At 41.6% G+C, this 15,982-nt stretch overlaps 1 pseudogene; it reads left to right on the plus strand.

Annotated features, from left to right (window-relative positions):
* The first annotated feature begins 10,096 nt into the window (after nt 1-10,096).
* Nucleotides 10,097-10,906, plus strand: LOC147200897 (uncharacterized; annotated as a pseudogene).
* The last annotated feature ends 5,076 nt before the right edge of the window (nt 10,907-15,982 follow it).

The following is a 15,982-nucleotide window of genomic DNA, read 5'->3' on the forward strand; positions in this document are numbered from 1 at the left end:
TGTCAAACTCAAGACCTGGGGGCCAGATCTGGCCCACTATGACATTTTATGGCCCCAGAAAGCAAATCATGTCTGTCAACTTGCATGATCCATGCTAAAATCTGTCCCGAAATGTCAAATTGTCATGTGTAATCAATAACGATGACATTTTGCAATTATTTTACAGTCTGTTTACACTCCCTTGATCAATAATTGACAACTATTATAGCCATTATAAGACTGATTTCAAAACTAGCAATCCATGAATTTGTTGTGTATGAGTAATAATGTGATGAGACGATTCAACGTTTATGTAGTTTCACTGTCATCACGGCCCTCCGAAGCAGGATGTCAATCCAAAATGGCCCGCAACAAAAATGATTGATTGATACCCCTGGTCGAAAGAAATGAGAGCTGCGAAATAAAGTCCAATAAATAAAGTCCTCGGACGGAGTATTACTGTTCTCAGACACACAAAAAAAGTACGTCTGCAGAGTGCATGTGTGTTTATGCTTCATTGGACAGTTGCTTGTTGTTATGCAACGCACAAAGCAGCGGAGTAACAAGCCCTGTACTTTAATCCTTAGCGCTTGCATGATTGACACTTGGTAAAGCTCACCATCAGAAAATGTCTGTGTGACCGGACTGTGATTATGTAACAATGCACTCATGCAGTACAGGGATATTTACATGCATTTTCCGATCCGTCATCGGACAGTAGGCGGGGGACATCCTGCACAGGTTGCCAGCCAATTGCAGGGCATACAGAGACGAACAACCATCCGCGCTCACGCTCACACCTAGGGACAATTTTGAGTGTTCAAGCAGCCTGCCATGCAGGTTTTTGGAATGTGGGAAGAAACAGGAGTACCCAGAGAAAACCTAAGCAGGCCCGGGGTGAACATGCAAACTCCACACAGGGATGCCGGAGCTGGAATTGAACCTCTGCACTGTGAGGTCGATGCGCTAACCACTGGACTGATATTTACATTTTAGTTGATATCATATGTGAACAAAAGGATTACGCTGACACAAGTGTCATAAAGCCAAATTATCCATCCTAATAACTGCTGATTGTTGTCGATTTCGGATTGGGGGAGAAAGGTGCACATTTCTCTCCATCCAAAACTGTTGCTGTGGTGATTGTGCGGTGCTTCGTGTGTTTTGTTGTAAGCTGATTGTTTCAGGGAAGAAAATTGCAACCACCTGCGGATGGCCAACTGATGAGCTTTGACCTGATTAGCCTGCAGCTCAAGTGTACTCCTTCAAAAATGGGTTGAGAAGGTTCGTGAGAGCTGGTCAGCTGGGGGAACCTTGATGCCTGTGTGATCTGTGTCCAAATGAAATAAACTAAACTGGTAAATGTCTTCCCTGGATCCTGGCTGAACCGACTTTTATTCCCTTCCCACACGGCCTGCATTTTCGCATCCTTCATCCATCCTTTTTCTGATGCGCTTTTCCTTGGGTTGCAGGGCATGCTGGAACCTATTCCAGCTGTCTTCAGGCAGTATGTTGCTTGCCAGCCAATCGCAAAGCACACACACAGACAAACAACCATCCGTGCTCACACTCACACCTCGGGACAATTTTGAGGGTTCCATTAACCTGCCAAGCATGTTTATGAAGGAAACCAGATTACCCGGAGAAAACCCGCACAGGCATGAGGAGAACATGCAAACTCTACACAAGAAGGCCGGAATCGAACCCTGCACATCTGCACTGTGAGGCCGACGCGCTAACCAAACTCCCATTGGGCCACCCTTTTCGCATCATAACTAAAAGAAAACCTACAAGATGTGTGTGTGTGCGTGCGTGCGTGCATGACTGCACAAGTGTGTGTGAGAAACTTTGACAGTAGTTTGGAAAAATGAGAAGACAGATGAAACTGAGAAGTGTAACTTAGGGTTGTGCAGGTTAGATTGTTTGCTGTTGTGCTCGACTTTAATATCTAATTTGATTACTTAAAACACATCTTCTAGAGCAGAATTATGAAAATAAATAGAATACATAATTTGATCAGTCCACTTTTTTTATTTGTTCATAATAAAACACCTTTGTCACTGCATTACGCCAAGACATCACAAAAAGAAGTGACATTTGAACGGGGTTTGGTCATAGAAGTGGAATACCAAATTGCGGCTGCCAATATCCACGAGAAGTTTAGGTAAGCTTAGACTTTTGTACAGTTCACCCCTAAGTGTGCTTTTCACAGAATGAGATGAAAAAGAATGTATTGCATTACTTCCCCGCTGTGAATAATTTCCACGTGTTGTGGATGTTTGCCAAAAGGTCTTATTTGATTTGGGTAAAAGGTTTCTGATTTACCTGTTACATAACTTATTGGAACCTGGGTATTTGTCTCGTCAAAAGGTACACGCAAAGTTTTTCTTAAGTGCTTGCGATGTAGCTTTTTAACAATAAGTTTGTCTTTTTAAATTGGAAAGAGAATGAGCAACTTTACTGTTTTATTTGCAGCCGCTAAGTCAAAGGCAGTATCTTGCTAACCTTGCGTGGACACACAGCTCAGTTGCTGTTGCGCATTTTTCCACAATGACTGCAGCCTAAGGCGTGGATGACGAAAATCACGGATATGTTGCAATAATACAAAGTTGTGGTTTTTTTCTGTGAAATCTTGTTTCATGTTCTATAATAAACTTGCAAATGCCAACCTGGGTGATGGGAACACCAATCAACAGTGTATCAGCCCCAACCTGCCCTATTACGTGTTTATGAATGAATTGCATTCATTCAAACTAAATTGAGGCAATTTACCTAAAATACAATATCACCTTAATATGGTGTACTGGTCTATGTTATCGTTGGAGACAGCACCACTGCCTCCCGATTGTCGGAGGAGAGACGGGCCTTTTGACACGTGAATATTTGAGACGTGTGTGCGCATGTGTTTCTTGTACATCAGCGCAATTGGTTGGTGTCAAAAATAAATGTGCCCGTTCGCTGCTCCGCAAACGCGCGTTCGACAATTCGACAAGCAGTACAGAATATTCATAACAGTCATGGCGTGATAAAGTGAAAATCACCACTAGATTTGTGAATCTCAAAAACACACACAGCAGCTTTCGTCATGTCGACGGAGGCATTATCTGCATGTGCATTTGTTCTCGGCTCAGAAAAGAAAAAGAGTATGGACCCATTCCTGGATGGTGGGGAGAGAGCGGTATGGACTGTATATATATATATATATATATATATATATTTTTTTTTTTTTTTTAAAGTAAGGTAACACATTTGTTCGATGACACCATGTTTGCTAATCAGCTACTAGCTTTGCAGTTAGCAAATGTAGCAAGACTCGAATTGCTGCGTATACTTTCCAGTATTTCCCCTTGTGTTCAAGTCACTCATTAAAAATTGTACACCACATTGTGATGATGTGCTCCACGTCCAGTCTCTCATCATATGTAGGAGGGCACTGTCTTCCTATTGGTCAATGCCGAAGAACCAATCAAAGAATGACAAACAAAAATTCTGACATGCCAGACTTTCGTCGTTGAATATGTCACACGACACGGGCTACGACACATCAAGACAACTCAAAATCGACCATGACACTACGTCTAAATGCTCAACAGTCAACGGACTGCATTGGTGTCGTGTGACGTCGGCTTGAATCTCGACAAAATCTGTCTTTGAGATCCTCCAACAGTTTTTCAAAGGCTGTCAAAGAAATCAAGATGGGGTCTTCCTTCGAGGAGACAGTGGAAAGACTATTTGTTGCGTTTGTTCAGCAAATGTTTAATCAGTGAGCATCACTTATTCAAATCGATGTTGAATCCTGCAGCGAACTAAGTATATACTGCCCGATGCACACACCCATGCTTCAGGGTTGACAACATGAACCATACTATTTCATAATCTTTTACTCCATGGTAATGATGCGTTTCGTTGTTTAATGGATGAGCTATGTGCAGGCTGTGAGATGTTACACTTTAGTCATCTGTGAATGCAAACCAATCCACTTTCAGCATCACAAACTTGAAGCTAGTTAATTTGTAAAACGATTCGTTACTCTCTAACATCTTTTTTTTCCATTCACAATAAGATGTTTCTTGACTATCAGCATGTGGAAAATCACTCATTGCAAGAGCTTATTGGGGAGGAGAATACTTTTTCTTGAAACTTGTTTTGCAACGGAACATGAACTCAATTAAATATGAAAACGGTGTCAGGAAGCAAAATTTTGATTAGGGCAGTTGTCTGTGCTCTCACAAATAATTGCAAATCAACATGACTACACGCTGCAGGTTAGCCACTCCTGGGTTCTACACCTAAAAAGCATCTTATGAGAGTAAAGTCATAATCTCATCCTGGGGAAGTGAAAGAAGGATATATGAGGGGCGTAATGTAGAGGACCTCCAGCAGGCAGTAAATGCATGCTAGTGGAATGATCCGTAATACTTTTGCTATTGTATGGCAAGTATTGAGAGAGAGACAGACAGAGACTTTTATCAAGTCATTTATTCAGAGCAGTGAACGTATACACGGAACAATGATGTCCTAGTACTGAGGACAGAAAGCGTACTAGCTCATAAACCTTAAGGTGGATATCAGGTCAATGCTCAAATGTCTTTATGGAAAGCATTTATTACATGGGCTTAATATTCATTGTAAGTGAATGGACTAGGATGCTCTTTGTCCTCACTACCAAGACAATTCAGTGCAATAGTAGAAAGTCTGTGGTGCACCATATGACTGTGCCTTATGAGTAATGTTTTTTTTCATGAATGTATGACATATCTGCACATTTAGAGGACAACATCGGCATATGAGCAGGACAACTACTTGTTATAAGGTACGCAAAACTACGGGTGGGCATTGTGGTGCAACGACTAGGATCCAGAAGGCTACTAGTGTGCCACACAAGCTCACATGATGGGTATAGCAGTGTTACAAGTGAAGCACAGTCGTTTACTAGTACGTTTTGTTTGTGTATTTGAGACCAAAAATGGTCTTAATTATGGAAAATAAAACATACTGGTAAGACATGGTCATATGATTAAGGCACTCTGGTAGTTCTGTTACTGCGCTGGTGGTTATCATACCACAAGGCGTATTCGTAGCAAGCAATTGTCAAATAATATACAGATTTGCTTCACAAGTAACATGCAGTTGTACGACTAGTATGCCAAAGTTGTCATCCTCCAGAGGACACAGGGCATACGATCACACTGACCTTAACTTGAATGTCAAGGGCAAACGGCTTTCAATAGTTATGCAAGTGCTTGCGAGGCAGACAAGCAGCATTTGGGCGGGGGATTTTTTTATTTATTTGCTTCCTTCATTTTTGATGCCATGCAAGACATCAAGCATGTCACATGGTCCTCACATTTCAGTGAGCGTCTCACGATGTACTCTTCAGTTCAGTGGCTTTTTGACAGCTCCTCTTCCAAATCAAGGCTCAGCCTCAGCAAAGTGGCTTTGACCAAATTACCGTATTGGCCCGAATATAAGACGGTGTTTCTTTTGCATTGAAATAACACTGAAAAAGTGGGGGTCGTCTTATATTTGGGGTCTAGATATTATACCCATTCACGACGCTAGATGGCGACAGATACCATTGAAGCGAATGCTGAATTTGACTCCCCAGGCCAAAGCAAACCCCTGTCACGAAGAATAAAAATAAAAATAGCGGTAGCATGAAGAAGAAAAATAAAAAATAGCGGTAAGAAAGAAACGAGAAGAAAATAATAGAAGAGAGAACAGAAAATGGAGAAACGTAGCAACAATCTGGAGAAAAGTGAGTCGTAGATCGACCAGGTTAACCGGCAGCTGAGGAGAAGTTATGATGTAATTTACATTTCAAAAACCAGAAGCCATTCATTTACAAATGTGATTGCACTTTAGTTTACATATTTAAATGTTCAGATACTAAGATTTGAATGAGGCAAAATAACATGCTTTTTCTCTCAAATATATTTTTATAATCATTTGTTTCAGATGTACTGTAATTATTTTCTGGATAAAAAATAATTTGGTGTTCAAAAAGTCTTTTTTCAAACTTGAGTCTTGAAAAAGAGGGGGTCGTCTTATAATCAGGGCCATCTTATATTCTGGCCAATACGGTATAGAGTCAGTGTACATGAAGTCAGCAGACTCACATTCAAAGAAGACTCAAGACAGTGGTTCTTAACCTTGTTCGAGGTACCAAACCCAACCAGTTCACATGCACATTCATCGAACCCTTCATTAGTGAAAAATAAAAATATGATTTTTTTTTACAAATTCACGACATTAAAAAATGCATTTATTAAAAACATCCATCCATCCATCCATCCATTTTCCGATCCGTGGGGGGTGCTGGAGCCTACCTCAGCCGTCTTCGGGCAGTAGGCGGGGGACACCCTGACCCGGTTGCCAGCCAATTGCAGGGTAAACAGAGACGAACAACCATCCACGCACACACTCACACCTAGGGACAATTTTGACTGTTCCATTAACCTGTCACACATGTTTTCGGAATGTGGGAGGAAACCAGAGTACCCGTAGAAAACCCACACAGGCATGGGGAGAACATGCACACTCCACACAGGGAGGCCGGAGCTGGAATTGTACCTAGTACCTCCGCACTGTGAGGCTGACGCGCTAACCACTGGACCACCGGGCCGCCCTTATTAAAAACAGAAAAAAGTAAATAAAATTTCAAGACACACTTTTTTTTTAATTGTGCATAAAATGAACAAAATAAATCTCCATGCGGTTTCAAGAAGTGTTCCTTCAGTTTTGCCGGTGCAAGACTAAGAGTTGCTCAACTTGGCATGACAAATCATGCAGATAGGACGCTCCGTGATGCATGTGAATCCATGTTGTACATATTCGTCCGACCAGTTTCTTTTTTTGCTCGTCATAGTTAGCATGTATTAAAACATTTTTCTCCATTGCAGAGCCTCCGTCGAACCCCTGAGAACGATTCACCGAACCTCTAGGGTTCGATCGAACCCAGGTTAAGAACCACTGCTCTGGCATGTCTCAATACCGACAGAAGTTGAGGTTGAGAGTGGCAGCTGAAGTTTTGACGAGACAATGACCTGCTGTCACTCGTAAGATAAGCATGATCCGTTCACTAGCCTGCCAGATGCTACACTTACTGACAAAGTGTTGAAAGAATGTTTTGTAGTTGCAAGGTTTCATGTTAGGATTTATTTATTTATTTTTTGTGTGTCAGTTAGAAAAGAGTCAAATTTGTATTATAACCTTCTTTTTAAAGTCAGCTACAGGTTTTATAGATTTTCTCTCTGCTTGATTTTTGGTTGTTTGTAAAAGCTTATCCTGACCATGTGGTGTTGGGCAGAGTCCCCCAACCACCCTTAAGACCCGATGAAGACATTCTATTGTTTTGAAGTTGAAACAAGAGGCTTTAAAAACCATGATCTTCCTTTTTTTCAAGCTCTTTTCTGTGATGTTGATGTTGCTGATAGAGAAACAGATGCTAGAGTTGCTTGTTTACTTTCAAACTTAGCCTGTAGCAAACATGAGTGTTGTCATGCACACTGTGATCATTACATGACTGATCAACTGTTGAAAGGAGACTTCAAAACTTTCCTTTTTCATCTATAAAGGCTTCATACAACAAATAGTTAAATTTATTACATTTGTAGATGACAGCACTCTTCTGAGACTCATTTCAGAGAACAATGAGCTCCATTAAGGCTGCAATCGATCGATCGGATGTTGGTCAAAATGGTCAGCGTCCGACCAACTGCCGCATGGGCCTCAACGTTGGCCCACGGCACAAATAAAAGCGACGCCGTATACACTTCAACAAGTCGACCGTGATGCCGACTACATGGATGAGAATCAATACCGCTCCATTCTATCGGCGGCAGTATAAAAAGAAAACGGGAAGCTTGTCGGCTGATGCATATCACAAGCATAAATAAAGCAAATTGATGGCCAAAATGTAATGTCTCGCAAGTAAATCCTTCCACAGTTTGACTTTAGCCACATGTGCTTTCACTCAACTGGCAGGTAAAAGAGCTCTGAAGTAGAAGCATCTGTAGCTCAGGACAAACCGTGGCTGGGTTTACTTTCTGGACCTAGATTTGACACCGTTGTAAGATAGAAAGTATTACAACAGATGTTGTCTGTTGTAAAATTGCACTTGGTGTTGGCGCATATTTAACATGTTGAATTGGGTGAAAACTGCCCGCTGACGGCCCCGTCAATGGCTCGATATGCCAAAGGTGTAAAATGCACCAGGCAGACGCTGCTCACTTTCCCAAAGGCCAAGGTTGGAATGGTGCAGCGGCCTCTTAAGACAAGGAGTTTAACACCTGACACAATGGTGGTTGGTTAAGAACCTTGTCCTGAACACTACTCCGACTAAGGATATTATCATCGTATGCTGTCAGAGGCTTAGGGGAACAATTCAGTCCCCTTACATGATCAATAGACAGATGGTGGAAAGGGTGAGATCCATCAAATATCTCGTCATCCACTTAACTGAAGACAATGGACAATACACGCCACCACCCACATAAACTGAGCTCCACAGAGACGATTCATCCAAAGGAAACTGAATTACAATTGTCTACCGTTCACTGCTCATCAACTTCAAAATCAGCACAATACAGATCATCCCCTACCAGCGCAGCACAGTGTGCTCTGGAAGCTCCTCTGTGGAAAACAAGAGAGACTTGGCTTGTGTTTTTTGAGACAGCACAGAAGGTTTATTACGCTCTTTTATATTGATCGCCTGCAGCAGAAGGCAAGAGCCATCATTACTGACATCACCCATCCAAGACACTCGTTATATTTGATACCCTGCCATCTGGAAGATACAGCAGTTAAAATCTACTCTGAAGATCATCTTACTCAAAGCTGAACTCGTTACTTTTCTCCTTCAGTCCTTTCAGCGCTGACAGATTACAACAGCTACATTAAGCCATTATATTTTGGCCTCCTTGCTTCATTAGCCATGCGTCTCCATTTTATAACATGGGATATTTGCAAAGAAAGAGGTCATAGATGGATTACCTGAAAAATCGGTAAACATTTTTTTTGTTGTTGTGTTGTTTCTAAACATTGCTGAATACAGCTAGTTGCTTCTGAAAATAAAAACAATTGCCTAAAGCATTTCAACATAAACTGTGTATAAAATGAGACAATTTATTTTAGTCTTACAGAACTGTTGTCACAATTGTGCATTATTTTGTACAACTCCATGCCGTACAAACATGATTTTAAATTTCATCAACTGTCGCTAACATGTAAAGCATCTTTATAGGGCAAAGCATTTTGGGCATACCAGTACATTAAAAAAAAAAATCACAAACAAGGCCTTTATCCCAGCCAAAACAGCTCTACTTCTCAATAAATCCCTTCCACTCTGCCATTGCTCTTTTGTATGAGCCTGTGGTGTCTCGCTCATGGATACTGTCCATTAATACTTCTTTCTGAATGACGGAGAGAAGAGTTGCCACATACTTTGGATAGGTAAGATGCAATGTGCAGTAGTGAGCCAGCAGATATAGCAGACCTTGACCGAGGTCTTCTTTGGCAATGATCGTGATGGTTGTGGTTCCAATTGCCACAACAAAGTGAGTCCCATCAAAGAAAAACAGAGGGCCGCAGAAAGATCTTTTCTGGAGGCAGATGGCAGGATCTTCTGTTGGCTAAAGAAAAAGAAGGAGAAAAATTATTCTGGGTATAGAAAGAAAAAAAAAAAGCAAAAGCAGTCAAATGCTATTATTATCAGTCGACACTACGTAAACCCATACATTACCAGTCAATGGTTTGGACACATGTGGCAGTATGTATCTATGGTAAAACCTTAGTAACTGTTAAGTTCAGTGATTGAGTTGAAAAAGATTTTTTGTTGTTCATTTTTAAGTAACAGTTTTGACCGTGGTCATGTGACATTCACAAGCTGAATTCTGATTGGGTGTTACCAGACCCCTGAGCATGTGTGATGTAATTTCCTGATTTTGTTGTCACCTTTTGCCCCTGTATGAGCCCTCCAACAAAATATCAGGAAGTTGCAGTATGTCTAATAACTGGATTGGTCTTGTATGTGTACAGCATTTTGGATTCCTTGTGCTGTTGTTTTTTTTTTCTCCAAAGACAGACGATGGAAAATCATATTCGGTCGTGATGTGAACTAGAAAAGGTTCGCGCAGATTTCTTGAAATCTGCCCTCAAAACCACCTATGGGATAAATAGAAGGAGCAAGTTGATTGATTTTCCGGCCTCATTTGACCTCATTCAGCAAACTCCTCAGGATATAATGCACATCATTCATGAGGGAGTTGCCCCCATGGACATTAAGTGTGTTTTAAACTACCTTGTTCTCTCTGGACAGATGGAGTTGAACGTGTTCAATTCACCAATGCAGAGTGTTCCTTTGTCACCAATAGACATTCGTGATAAGCCCTGCCCTATCGCTGTCAGTATCTTGGCATCTCATGAGAACAAACTCAAACAGTCCTCGGGGCAAATGCTGATGTTGTTGAAGATCATCCCTTTTCTGTTGAGCACTATAGAGAAAATTTGAATATGTTCAGTTTGTTTTGGACTTAGTTCAAATAATTTTGCCCTGTTTTATGTGTGCAGAGTATATCAACCCTTTTATGCACCCTGTGACCTGGTAACATGGTGAGCTATCCACTGTAGTAACTGCTGTCCCTGAAAGGGTTAAAATTAACAAATCTGATTGAACAGCATCTAAAACAGTTTCAGATACTTTTTCCTGAGAATGATGCAATTCCGATGGAAACATTACCTGTTGCATCTACCTGCTCAAATTCTTGCTCTAAACTATGACAGTAATTTAGCTTATTGTTCATGTAAATTAAATATTTTTCGGATTTACAACCTAAGTAAGAAATAAAAGACAATCCTCACAATCTTATACATTTTGCTCTTGCATCGTATATTATTCTCAAAACAAGATAAAGACTTTTTGGCTTGATAGAAGAGTGTAAGTCTAGGTTAGATTGCTGATTTTTACAGTGAAGACAGGCGTTAAGAGACAGATAGTGGCACAATCAATATCAAATGGGTCAATTGAGTCAGTAAAAGATGTTTACAGTTGAAATACCGTATTTATTTTTCTTATTTTAGGCAAATTGATGCGCGTTCAGTCTTTTACTGCTATACATACTGAAAAAAAATTTTTAGTAAGCGAAATGTTTTCGTCTTCATGGGGGCTTGTAACATAAATTAATTGAGAAACACTGGGTGAGGATGATTAGATGATATTCAGGAGAATGAGGAGGAGGACAACAGACTGCTCACACTTAGTCTTGGGATCTAAAGGAAGAAGGTTTGAAGGGGATCGGAGGGGGTTTGTTTGCCCCCACCCCCTCTTTTTTTTCGGATAGCAGCCATTCATCTTGAACTGAGGGAAGGTTTCCAAATGTCCCTTTCGACATTCTTCTGGGCTCAAAGAATCCCCTGGACAGAAGTGATCCAAAGCTGGCACAGACCGCCAGCGTGTTGCCAGGAACCAAGCGCCTTGAAGATAGTGAGGCCCAGCACTTTTTTTTTGTCCTTAGTTTCACCTCACTTCCTGGTTTGTGAGTAATCATTAAGCAGAAGAAGTACCCCTTACAACTACTAGCTTCCTGTTGCCATGTCATTACATGACCTCTGTGGCGTATCTTAACTTTGGCTTTGTTGAAAGCAAACATTAACTTACTGGTAGTGTACAGGTTTTTCCACTTTGAGGAAAAAGTCAGTTTTACACACTAGTTGCCACAGGGGCATGGCTACCAGCGAATGTTCTTTGAATTAAAATAATGATATCATCTGAGTGGATCAACCTGTAAAAATTGGTCATGGTATTCAGCTTATCCGAGGTCAAGTTGCAGAGCTGCAGTTCAAGCAGACAAGTTCAGACTTCCTCTCCCGAGCCACTTTGTCCAACTCGTATGGGGGGGGGGGGGGGACTCTTGTATTGTTCCCAGACCAGCCAGGATTCAAAGTCTCTCTTGAGTGTTCTGGGTCTACCCTGTGGCCTCCTCCAGGTAGGACATGCGTGGAACACCTCACCTGGGAGGTGTCTAGGGAGTATACTAATTAGATGCCCGAGCCACCTAATCTGCAGCACCCCATCTCCACCAACCATCGTGTTAATGGTCCATTGCTTCCCCTTCCTGAGATGCCGGATGGACCAGAATTTCCTCCAAGCAGTCTGGAAGAGAATTGTCCACAATCATGTAGGGTCGACAGCATTTGTACAGCTGTCCTCATATCATAATTCCTGCCCGCCCGGACACGATTTTTTGTTGTTTTACGACGTTCCACCTCATTTGCACAGCTGTCATTGTTCATACCGAACTAATGGTATTTTTTATTTACAGAAGAAAAGGGATTGTTTCTACTCTTATTTTCTCAATCTTAAACGAAGTTGTTCTTTTTAGTTCTGCATATTCCTTTTTCCAGAATAATAATGAACAAAAGAATTGAAATTATTTCAAATACAAACTTAAAAATTGGAAGCTGGGTGTAGGTAGTGATATGTAACCCTTTTTTGTATATGGACATTATTCGGAAAGGCACACACGTGTCCTTTCAAGTCCCACAGGTGACAGTGTACAATCTGTTGTAAAAAATTATAGAATCACTAGTCTCAGAAGATGTTTGCTTAGTTGGGTAAAATTGTTTAAAAAAAAAAGCAGATCAGAGACATGACACAACACTTTATTTGAATTGGCAACTTCTAGTGCTAAGAAACACTAATAAAAATTAAGAAAAAATGTGGTTGTAGACCGAGCAAAGGGACAAAATTATTAAATCAGTTATTTCTCACAATTGAGTGATTCAAATCGCTCAATTGTGAGAAAACAATGATGGAATCACCCCGTAAATGTTGATTCGAAAACCAACGCTGACATCAGATTGGATCTGCAGTCAAACAGGAGCGCTCACACCTTGGAGAGCTGTTGCACCAAGTGGACTCAAGGGGTGTTCACACGGCACACATTTGCTCCGGTGCTGCACCGATGTATTTTGTTGCGATATATTTTACACCGGAGCAAATTATGTGGAGCGGTCACACGTACAAACCCGCTGAGCGTGTTAGCACCGGCGCAGCGTCGATGCAGCTCCACTTGCGGTTTCTGCAGCGGAGCAAAACAACAGAAAACAAAGAGCTGTCGTGTTGGTTCTTTTTAAAACTCAAGCAACTACTGTACAGGCACGTCCTTCTCCTTCTCCGTGCCTTCTGCTCGAGAGGCGTTCAATGACCACCCCCGAAAACGTAAATCAACGATGACTTCAGTGACACTCAGAAAAGCAAACATATAATGCGCTAAACAGAAAATCAAGAGAGGAAATCACAAAATAAATTCTATGGGGGGTGCGGGGGGGGGGGGGGTGTGAACACACAACAGAGGAACAAACTACACAAACAATTCCGAGACAGTCCAGTCTCCTACAAAAGGAAAGATGATGTTTGGGGACGAAACCCCCGTTCTAGTTGAGATGGTATAACCCAAAGGTGCCGCTTGCTACTGTTATTGCCAGCCATGTCTTGTGTCGTTATTAAACAAACACATGACAGAAGTACAACAGAGCACTCCCTGAGCCAGGCGTCCACATGTGTGGACATGACGTTTTTGGTTGTCACGACTACAATGTTAAATTTTGGACTACAAGGGCCTGGCGTCCACTTCCAAGGACGTTACACTACCCTCTTGTGGTGGAAGAAGAGTGTAACAAGCACATGGAAAAAATCAAGATGGCAGACAACAGACTCAAACTTTCAGACGGCTCCTCTCGATCCAAAAGTCGACCAGGTAAAAAAAAAAAAAACATTTCATGGCTGATACTTTCTCAGATATGTTTAGAGGTGTTCAATATGTGTTGTGGAAGTTGAATTTTGCAAAAGTAAGAAAATTTGACGATTTACCATGCTGCTAAACTTGATGTACACATATGTGGACAGAGGGACTTAGTTTTGTTGGTTTGTTGAACATGTCCACAAATGTGGACAGAGGGAGTAGGTTTAGAATTTGCATTTTGGGACGATTTTGTTCGAAAACATCATCTTATACAGTCCAAACAAATATGTCATGTTTTATAAATAGCTCTATGTAGATTTTCTTTGGTTTGAAACAAAATGTTTTGTTTTTCCTAGTGCGTTATTCTCTGCAGCAAGCAATGCAAATGCTGGGGTTAATTGGTGGAGACAACCCCGACGTGGAGGATTTATCAGACATCGATGATCCTGTGGGAGATGCTGAATATCAACCTCCTCCAACCAGCAGTGAGGAAGACAGTAGTGGGTGTGAATTGAAGGAACCGCATGATGTCCTTCTTTGGTGTGCCATTCAAAGTGAGGTCTTTGCGGTACAGTAGCCAACTGTTGGCTAAAGCCAGATCGGTAAAGTGCATCAGCATCCGCAGTGTCCATTTTTTTGTAAGGACACTCATTCGATAATAGCTCATCATTCGATCCACAAGGTCCACTCCACCCATCTTGGAGTTGTATTCACGGATCACACATGGTCGAGAGATGGTCACATACCGTTTTAGTTTCAATCCAGGCAGCGGAACACATGATGAGTAAGCAAATGTATATAACTGGTACAGTTATGAAAAATCGAGTTGCTGCTGCAGTGCAGAAATTGCCCAGTGACAAGACTATGAAAAAAAATGGAAGAGGAACCTCAGCACAAGTTACCAACCCGGATGGAAACATTTGTGTCACCAAGTGGTTTGACAATAAACCAGTGTTGATGATCTCTGCTATACATGCCCAAGAGCCAGAAGACACGTGCCAGAGATGGGACAAAAAACTAAAACGGTATGTGACCATCTCTCGACCATGTGTGATCCGTGAATACAACTCCAAGATGGGTGGAGTGGACCTTGTGGATCGAATGATGAGCTATTATCGAATGAGTGTCCTTACAAAAAAATGGACACTGCGGATGCTGATGCACTTTACCGATCTGGCTTTAGCCAACAGTTGGCTACTGTACTGCAAATACCTCACTTTGAATGGCACACCAAAGAAGGATATCATGCGGTTCCTTCAATTCCGCATGGAAGTGGCCATGACCTTCTTGGCTGAGAGAGACAACGACAACACTGACTTTTCAGAGCAGGAAGATGACACGGAGGTTTCAGTCAAAGGGAAACAGCGTGCAGTGCAGGCACTGCCCCATATCTCATTCCGCAGGAAGGCGAATGCACATCTGCCAGAAGTGGTACAATCAAAGAACGCATCACGATGCAGATTAAAAGGTTGCTCAGGGAAAACTCGAGTGCAGTGTGTTACATGCAAGGTGTTCCTTTGCTTACAGGCAGATCGCAACTGTTACTCTGCCTTTCATACATAGGCATGAAGACAAGTTGTTGCTTTGAAGTTTTTTTTATATCTGTCCTCCTGCAACTGTTAGCAGCACTTCATAGACTTGCGTAAAGGGGCACAAGTTGTTGCTTTGAAGTTTGTTTTTGCACTTGGAAAAAATGCTGCTGTGTTAAGGACAAATAAAGTTTTGCATATCATTACTCAATTGTGACGTTATTGTGTTCACTCAAATTTAAAACGAATGTCCTCATATGTGGACATCATTTTTCTCAGAAACTACATCATGTAAAAAGATAATTCTTTGTTTTTACACTCATCAGGTCCCAATTAGCCTAAATATCAAAGAGAAAATAAAAATGCATGCCTTGCAAGAGTTTGGGTCTTGGGAGGTTAAGTAATCAACTCTTATGCGCAGACTGCTGCGCTCACTTGTCACCTCAATCTTTCTCTACGCTTGCGAAATATGGACCCGTATGGAGATGAGATGCTACAGAAGACTTTCGGGTATCTCCTCCACCCAACATGTCACTAATGAGGAAGTCCGTCAAAAGATCAGCCAAGCCAACGACGCACATGATGACCTCCTATCCACTGTCATTAAGCGGAAACTGAGGTGGTACGGACATGTCCCCAGATCCTCAGGCCTTGCAAAGACCATCCTGCAAAAATTATTAAATCATCAAGGTGGCAGAAGAAGAGGGAGGCAAAAGAAAAGATGGGAAGATA

Source organism: Hippocampus guttulatus, chromosome 8 (genome assembly GCF_054856545.1).
Source record: "Hippocampus guttulatus isolate MCC_2025c chromosome 8, RoL_Hgut_1.0, whole genome shotgun sequence".
Classification (NCBI taxonomy): domain Eukaryota; kingdom Metazoa; phylum Chordata; class Actinopteri; order Syngnathiformes; family Syngnathidae; genus Hippocampus; species Hippocampus guttulatus.